Source organism: Muscardinus avellanarius (assembly GCF_963383645.1).
Source record: "Muscardinus avellanarius genome assembly, chromosome: 11".
In the NCBI taxonomy this organism is placed as follows: Eukaryota; Metazoa; Chordata; class Mammalia; order Rodentia; family Gliridae; genus Muscardinus; species Muscardinus avellanarius.
The window spans coordinates 106682479-106692560 of record NC_137797.1 but is presented as its reverse complement, the minus strand read 5'-3'; positions in this window follow the sequence as shown (position 1 = coordinate 106692560).

Here is a 10082-nt window from a genome sequence, read left to right as displayed (position 1 = left end):
CCAACTCTGCTTTGTCTTCTGAAGAAATGTCTTTTTGCGCTACCCTTCTTGGAAGTCACTCTGGTGAACATGGGACTTGAGTAATTATTTTTCTTTCAGCATTTTCCAATGCTTCTCCTGCTACCTCCTGGATTCCATCTATGTTGTCGGAGGAAAATCTGAACATTCCTCCGGGAAGTTAGCCTGCCTCTGACTACTCCTTGAATCTTCTCTTTTATTTTGCATTTGGCAATATCATTATAAATATTTTTGTCCTGTTTTATATTTTTTGAGACTCTTCTATTTGTATTTTGCTATCTTTCATTACTTCCAGAAAATTCTATTGTTATCAAATATAAGGATTTTTTTAACCCATTCTCTTTTTTTAGTTTGTTTTTTATCTCTGATTTGATATGTATTAGATAATATTACTCTCTAATAATATTACTGTCCTCCCATATTTCTTTTTCATATTTTCTAATTCATTTGGTAATATTGTGATATTTTGGTTATTTTTCTCCTACCTATCCTTAATTTATAAATTCTCTTTTTGGTTGAGTTTACTCTAAAAACCAGATGAGTCAGTTTCACATTTTTAATGATTGAATTTCTCATTTTTAGCATTTCAATTTTTTCTCTAAATTCATTCTTTGTATTTCAAAATTTCTACTCTCTGAACCATATTTTAAATTGAAATCTTATTTTTTAAATCAACTAGACATTTCCAGTGTATATTCTCTGTTTATCATGTAAACATCTGAAGTCTTTATAGATATTTTCCCTCTGAATGGTTCTTTATGTTGCCTAGTTTCCTTACGCAGTTCACAAAGAAATAGAAGAACAGCTTATTTTCCTAGAAATGTATTTGTAGAAATTACTTAAGAACTTAAGAACTGGGGTTAAGGTGATATAATATTGTTTTACATTATACATACACACACATGAGCACACATACATTTGGACATAAATCTCTGGGTCAGAAAAAGAACATTTGCTATTTTGAAAGGTAATCCTACTGGAGACTCTTCTCATTCTGCCACGTCTCCCAGAACAATGAAGTTCAGAGGACCCTCACTCCTCCACTGCCTGAGAAAGAACGAAAAAACATTTCCATCCAAAAAAACATTTCCGTCAAAATGTAGAATTGGGGCGTGGTGGCACACACTTGTAATCCCAGCATTCGGGAGGCTGAGACAGAAAGATCGCAGTTTGTGGACGGTCTCAGTTACTTACGAGGCCCTTTGCAACTCAGTAAGACCCTGTTTCAAAATAAAGAGTGAAAAAAAGAAAGGATTGGGGTTGCAGCTCAAAGGTAGAATGCCCCTGGGTTTCATCCCCAGTACCACACACAAAAAAAAGTGGAATTGGGATTCTAAATTTGTAGCTGAGGAAGCAGTGTTCTTGCCATTTTAATTTGACCTGACCCATGGAATGATTGAAAAACAGAAATCTATAGTTTAATCACATTCTTTTAGTTACAGTCCGGTTTTAATGGTTCCCTGTGAGTGGACAGGGAGGGCACTTAGCCACCATTTCCAACATTGTTATTTAGGCAAATTGTGCGCTCTTATTACAAAGAAAATAAATGGTGATGCATTGAGCAAACAAACTATTTCTTTCTTTTTGTAAAACTATAAAACTCCCTTGCAGCAGTTCTATAATTGGAGCTGGTTGCTGGGTAAACCATCACCCCGCCTATCATGTAGGTGTTGCTATGACTAATTATTAAAATGAATCCAAGTGCACAGAATTTACCAACCCTGCGTCGCCTCTCTTTCTTCCAGGGTGCAAAGTGGCACTTTAACAGAGGCACTTGATTTACCCCAGAAGGTACAGAAAACGCAAGCATCTCGATCCCTCTTCACGGCTGCGGCGTGGAGTCACCAGTTGGTGGTTTAAAGTCGGCTTCTTGGGAGATTCGGCATGGTGACTTGGTGGCGGGTCCAAGATTGGCTTGGAGCTGGAGGCCCAGGAGGAAACGGACCACAGTCTCTTTCTATTATACAGGTATCCATTTGCATCTTCTAAAGCTGCCTTGAGTTCTGTTTCCTGGGGTCCACCAGGATGAAGAAGCAGGTAGCGCCAGGCCTTTTCACCATGCCTAGAGTGCTACCCTCAACGGGGCAACAAGTGCTGGTCTACAAACATGTCAGTCTAACAAAACCAGTTCTAAACTTAAAAAACCGTCTACAGCCGGCTGACTCCGATGGAAAATCCACGTACCTGGTGAGCAAGCTCATTTCATCAGTCAGAGGATTCCCTTGATCCAGTGTGTTCAAACTCACATGGTGAATGGCTGGTTGTGTAAAACGCACACTGATCCTGCATGACAGGATCGTACATTGTACAAAAACATGTTTTCCAAAGCTACCCTTCATATCTTTTTTTTTCTTTTTTACAGTGCTGGGGATGGAGCCAAGGGGCATTCTACCTCCGAGCTACACTCCTAGCCCTATTTTTTATTCTTTATTTTGACACAGGGTCTCACTGAGTTGCAAAGGGCCTCACTAAGTAGCTGAGGCTGTCGACCAGCCACAATCCTCCTGTCTGTCTCCCAAATGCTGGGATTCGAAGTGTACGCCGCCATGCTTGATGCTGGATCATTTTCAAAGCTCTGGTCTAGGCTGTGGAAAGCAGACCAGGAGGCATGAATATAAGTTGGGTAGATCCAGGACCTCTAAAGAGGGGGCCCCGGTTCCTGGGCAGTCACAGAGTGACTTTATTAAATCTGTGCATTAGTTTGGGGCCCGCGGCTCCTGGGTAACTTCCACCCACTGTAAACTGCTTCTTCACCGCCTGTAGAGCACTTCCTCCTGCCCAGCAGAGCAGAAACAGAAATTACTAGAAGAGTGTTCAGCAGAGATGTCCAAAAGAAAAGCCACACAGGGACATCTAGTGGCAATTCAGAATCGCCGATCCGCTCCAGAGGAGTTTAAGAATTTCCAGCCCAGGAGCTGCTGGACACTTTACATTCATTCTCTTTGTTTTCAACTTTACCTCACACCCTAGGAAATTAGTTACCCTGTTTGAAAACGGGCAGTGAGGCATCAGAGGAGATTAAGACAGAGCTGTTGCCCTGGCCAAAAGATCCACACCTAACGAGCCCCTGTGTGGCAAAATGAGGCGGAGAGGGAGGGCAGGAGGCAGATTCTTCAGGCAAGTGTGCTGAGCAGAAGAGAGACAGAGGAGACCCTCATTTTATGGGTAATTACTTCTATACTCTCTCTCTCTCTCTCTCTAGTTGGCATTAAAAGAGACCTGACCCTTGAGAAGTAAGAAAAAAAAATGCAAAGCTTCAAAATAAACAGAACACATTAAAAATCAGCCTTCTAAACTTGCTGATCTATCAATTAACATCCTCAGAACTCTTAATGAAAGTTATTTATGAGTTTCACAGTCCCGTGCCAAAGCCGAATCAAAAGTAGCCACCAGACTGATATAAACAAAACCCCCGGAAAGAGCCAGGCTGACAGATATGCAAATGAGCTTGTTCTAAGTTAGCCAGTAAAATCTCCAGGCACGGTGGCATACTTCTGTAATGCCTATACTTGGGAGGCTGAGACAGGAGGACCTCAGGTTCAAGACCAGCCAGGCTCCGCAGTCAGACCAGACCTTCAGCAGTACAGTGGGACTGTTTCAAAACAACAACAACACAAATTTAACAAGGGCTGGAAGGGTGGCTCAGAGGTAGAATTCCTCCAATCACCAGTACCACACATTCATTCATTCTCATTCTCTCTCTCTCTCTCTCTCTCTCTCTCTCTCTCTCTCTCTCTCACACACACACACACACACACACACACGATAAAATCAGTGGATTTTACTCAAGAAAAAATATTCAGTCTGTAATCACTGATTCTGTTATTTTTATGTACTGCAAAGTCATTATATACTACAGTTCGGGCACCTAAATGCAGTTTTTAAGAAAAATTTTAATGATGTAATCTTAAAACCCTTCCTTCAAGCTCCTAATGCCCCCCACTCGACCTATTGTGAAAATTATTTTCTTTCTTTTTTTTTTTGTGGTGCTAGGAATTTAACACAGGGGCATTCCACCTCCAAGCTACACCTCCAGCCCTATTTTATTCTTTATTGGGAAACAGGGTCTCACTAAGTTGCTGAGAGTTTTGCAGAGTTGCTGAGGCTGGCTTCGAACCTGTGATCCTCCTGTCTCAGACTCCCAAGTCCTGGGATTACACCAGTGTGCCGCCACACCCCAGATAACCCTTGTTTATGTTTCACCTGCTTACCATTTTTTTAAATTTTATTTGTTGAATCAGACTTCAAATAACAGCCACACGTTGCCGCCAAATGATGACAAATCTCGTTTCTCTATAATTCTCTCTGGTTGTCTTTTTTTTTATGCTAGCAGCAATTGATAATCTTTGCTTAAATCCATTACCCCATTAGGTGTTTAAAAGATAAATTATTTCTTCAATTATTAGCGGGTTTGTTTCCCCTTCATCAACCACTGTCTATACTGAGGTACAGTTTGTATAGAAAACGTAAGATTGATGCTTGGACTTTGCTTTCTTTCTAGTCAGTTTTCAAAGGAACATGATCGCTAACATTCTTCAAAGAAGACTATATATATTATAAACATATAATATATATACAATAAATATGTATATATGCTTACATTATGTTATATATTATATATATGTACACACGTAAAAAATATATGCATATAGCTGGGTGTAGTGGCACATGCTTGTAATCCCAGCATTTGGGAGGCTGAGACAGGAGGATTGCAGTTCGAGGACAGCCTCAGCTACTTAGTGAGGCCCTTTGCAACTCAGTGAGACACTGTTCTAAGATAAAGAATAAAAATTTGGGCCCAGGGTGTATCTTGGAGATAGAATGCCCCTGGGTTTCATCCCTAGTCCCACACACACAAAAAAGAAAATATATTTGAATATACTGTAAGCATGTAGTTGTACTTACATGTATGCTTACATGTATGTATTTTATGAACCATGAACTTGAATGACTTTGATACCTTATAATTTATTGGCATGTGAATCTCTTCGTTTAGAACCAAGTTCTTTGGATATGACACTAGTAACCTTGAATATCATCTTTATTTTCTGATATGACAAGTTATATACCAGATTTATCTCATATTGCCTGTATCTGACTACAAGTGTCTTTGAGCGGATGTAGATAAGCATGTTTATTGTATATTAAATAATGCATATTAGCCTCGTTTTGTTTAAAATAAAACACATCATCAGTACAAGCTAATACTTCTGATTCAAATTCAAGAATATTGAGTTTTAAAGTAACCCAATTGATTCCATAGCTGCATCTCGTTTCTGCCAGATCCTAGGTTCTGGTTTTCAGTGACACCAACGTAATTACTCATTTGTCTTATCCACACTACGGATACTACAGTCTTAAGATTAAATCGACACGCTGGGCGTGGTGGCGCACCCTTGTAATCCTGCGCTTGGGAGGCGGAGACAGGAGGATCACTCAGGTTCTAAGCCAGCCTCGCTGGCATAAGAGACCCTGTTTCTAGATAAAAAGTATAAAATAGGTCTGGGAGTGTAGCCCAGAGATAGAAGGGCTTCCAGGAACCCCAGTACCATTAAAAAAAAAACAAAAATGAAATCAACATGACTGCCAATTACATCACTCCTGGTAGAAAATATTTTATTTAACTTTTTCTTTACATTAGGGATATACCATCAGAATGTAATACTTTAAAGTATTTGGAATAATTGATCCAGCAAAGAATTCACATTGAGGTTTCCTTTATTAATTTTTTTGAATTTTGTGTTGGTGTATCATAGTCATACCTCTTAATGATGCACACATCACTCATAATTTGAAATGCTTAAGAATTCATCTGTGAGCTGGACATGGTGGCCCACACTGGTAATCTGTACATGGAAGGCTGAGACAGGAGGATCATGGGTTCACAGACAGCCTCAGCTACTTAGTGAGGGCCTGTTTCAAAATAAATAATAAAAAGTAGGGCTAGGTGTGTGGACCGGAGGTAGAATGCCCCGGGTTCCATCCCCAGTACTAAAAAATAAAAATTCATCCATGTATTTAATTTTTTACAATTAGAAAAACACTTGTTTCCAAGAGTCATACTTTAAAAATAATTTTTTAGATAATAGTTTCCAGACTTCTCCCAGTCTGTTCCCTTCTTTCTTCTAGAGTTTTCTGTTTCTAAGCTTTATGGTTTATCTTTTCATGGGTTTTTGAAATAAAAGCACAAATATAATCACACATAACAGAATACACACATACATGTTCATGTATTCTAGAGATAGCCCCATAGCAGCTATAGTAACATGTAGGGATTGTCCTCGTTTTTACAGATACATAATAATCGATTGTGGTGAACATTTTGATTATTTGCACCAGTCCACTGTTACAAATGGCGGTTCCGCGAATAGCCTTGTTTGAAGGTACCTGCATATTTTTGTCTAGTGGTTTTTGGGGGGATAGATTCCTAAAAACAGAAATCTATGTATTTTTTATACTTCACATTTTGAAATATATATATATTTAAAATTCTAACTCAGGAGTCTAAACATAATGATTATTGTTTTTGGTCCTGCCAAAGGGACTCGGGCTGCTTTCTGAGTTAGTGGATTTAAAGTTTGGTGTGGCAGAGCAATGAGAAGTCTTGAAGCTCCTAGTGGAACAATCTGTTATCTCCCCATAAAACAGCAATAAATTTAAATCCATCAAAGAAAGTAGGAGCCATTTTAAAAGCAATAACCATGACTATATTATATGTATGCAATATAAAATCACCACCATGAGCATAAATGTCCCAGGAAAAAACAAAGATGTTAAATTAGACATCATCAGCTGCTTCTGAGTTTCCTATTCGGTTTCATTTGGTCATAGCATATTCTGCTCTTGGTTCATATAAACCGCTTGGCATCCGGGATGAAGTGATTAGACATTAATGGTTTTAACTATCATGTCTAAGGAGTGAGTGATTTACTAGTGTTACTCTGGAAGTGTTCTGATTTCTCTATATCCACTGTAAGCAAAAAGAGACTTTTCCAGCCAAAGGGGCTTTAAAAGTTCAATTTCCATCACAGTAACATCAAGACTACTGCGCTCAGAAAAAAAATAAATAAAGGCTCAGCTACTCAGGAGAGCCCATAGAATCAAGACATTTCAGTAAGATAAAATGTGCTCCAAGAAGAAAATAATATCTCAGTTGTTTAACAACTGGAAATTTTTTAAATTATCAAGTAGTTCAGCAATTATCATGCCATATAGTATCTAATCATTTTGAACAAAAACAAGTTGAGTCAAATATGAGAGAATCAATATTGAAATAAAGTGGCTTTCTTAGTCATCTGATTAAATCCTGGTACCAGCGAGTGATCAAAAAAAAAAAAAAACTAGAGAAATTTCATTTATCCATTTGTATCCTGCTTATTGAATAGACTGGGATTGACAAACTTTGTAGTGAACCAGAGTGTATGTTGAAATGGATTTTGTATGTTTATTTATTTATTTATAGGTGGAAAGATTTATGGGATTCATGGTTCCAGAGGTTTCACAGTTTATAGGGCCAGCTCTGAAGTATAAATGTCAGTGGCTGCGGTGGTAGAGAGCGTGGAGAGACACTGATCCCAGATCATGGAAGACAGAAGCTACTCTCAAATCACAGTGGCCAGAAGTCGCTCGCACACCACGGTGGTCATCAATCGCTCTCACGTCATAGAGGATGGAAGTTGTTCTCCCATCATGGTAGACGGAAGTCTCTCCTACATCATGGAGACCAGAAAGGGTCCCACATTATGGAGAAGAGGAGCTGCTCTCAGATCATGGTGTCTGGAAGCTGCTCCCCTGTTATGGATTCCAGAAGCTTCTCTCTTGTCGCCACTCCCACATCATGGAGGATGTACGTCCTTCTCACATGATGGAGGACAGAAGTAGGTCTCACATCACGGTGGCCGGAAGTTGCTCCTACGTGAAGAAGAGAAGCTGCTCTCCCATTGTAAATGTTTTAGACTTGGTAAGCCAAGAGGCAAAGTTGACCATGTTTTATAGGTCCCCACATAACAGGAAAAAAAAAATTACCGCATTTTTAGTTGATAAAAATCAAAGGATAACGGTAGTAAACAAAAAGAATGGTGTACTCATTTGTTGTTGTTGGTTTGGGGAAGTTTTTGTTTTTTTTTTATAATTCAGGCCTGCTAATAAAAAAAGAGGATTTTTTTTTTTATTTAGCCAGGGGATAATATTTTGCTTAATTGGGGTTTAAGGTTAGTGTTCTCAGCCATCAACTTGATTGCAAATGTTCACTAGCAAAACACATTTTTAGCTCATGGGCTGTGCAGAAACACGAGGGTCCAGATCTGGTCTACAGACAAGATAGCCTGGCACCGAGCACGGATAATTCTCAGTGTAGTCTGAGTTCCACCATTTCAACAAGGCTCATTTCCTTTCCTTACTAACACCAAGTTGAAATGTCCCCACTAGGATGCAAAACCTTCAAGGCAGGCATCTTCGCCCACTTGCATGGTACCCTGTAACAGCACCTTCAGCAGTACTTTGGTAAATACATAGGAGGCTCTTGCAAACGTTCTTTTGTAAAGAAACAGACATTGTTTTTCTATTGTATGTATAGATATTTGGATGAAGTTGAGCCTGACTGTTCAGGGTAAAGATTTAGGAAAAGTCTAAAAGAGTAAGATTGAGAGACCCTAGTTCATGTATTTGCAGACATTCTATTTGTTTCACCAGCAACCACTAGTCTCGGTGACTGGTCAGCTCAAGTGGTAGCATTTTTCAGTGTCTGAAGAAATATTTAAAAGAAAAGAAATCTTAAGATGAGAAAAACAGTGCATTTACTTACTTATCTTCTGAAAACTAGCGAATGAGGACTTTGTCTCGGTAGTATCCCATCGGCGATTCAGAGAAAAGTGAAGATTACTACTCCATGATATTAGGAACACAAATTTCTGTTTAACTTACAGATTTCAGCTCTGATCTTATTAGTAGAAGCTACAAGTTTTCTGTATGTCGATCTTGGTATTTTATCACAGGAGAGAAAGTAGACCAACAAGTTAGCCTTTGGGAGATTTTTCTAATTTTTTGAAAACACATTTTCTAGTTTGATACCTTCATTTTGAATGGGAAGGTCAAAAGGTGAGTGTGTGAAGGAATGTTATCTATGTTCCTTGTGTGTGTCAGGGGCAAAAAGTCATTAAAACACACTCTTGCACCTTAGCTGTTTTGTCACAAAAAATAAGTTATTTAATTAGGCACGGGGGCACACACCTATAATTCCCAGTATTTGAGACACTGAGACAGGAGGGTTGCAGATTTGAGGCCAGCCTCAGCAATTTAGCCCAAATAAACCTCAACAACTTAGCAGAACCTTGTTTCAAAATAAAAAAAAACTAAAACAGGGCTGGGAGGTGAAGCTCAGAATTGAATTTAGAATGCCCCTGGTTCAATCCCCAGTAACAAAATAATAAAAGTAATTTTTTAAAAGTAAACTATTCTCCATTACTCATCAAGTTTACAGGCTGAGTTGCTCAAACATGAATTTAGCACTTACTTTCATGATTAACACGACTCACAGAAGATGCTATATGATTATTTCAGGCAACCATAGCACAGTAATTTTATGTGCAAGCCAGTGATGTTCTTCAATCTACGTTGAATATGTGAATCGCGAGAAACAGACTAAAACTGATACAACACGTGGTTGGGAGCAGGCTGCAGATGATGATTTAAAGAGAACAGACTGGGCACAGTTTGGGAACCAACTTGATTATAGGGGCGAGAAGGCTATCCAAATATTTGTTTCTCGTTCCATCTGTCTACCCAAGGCAGCACATGGCGAATGAGAGGAAGACCAAGTCCACACACTCAGTATTGTGGGGTTTTCAGTCAGCTATAACTACTACTATCGCCGGGCGTGGTGGCGCACGCTTGTAATCCCCGCGCTTGGGAGGCGGAAACAGGAGGATCACGCAGGTTCGAAGCCAGCCACGCTGGCTTAAGAGACCCTGTTTCCAAATATAAAATAGGTCTGGGAGTGTAGCCTGGAAGTAGAAGGGCTTCCAGGAACCCCAGCACCACCAAAAATAAAAATAAAAATAACTACT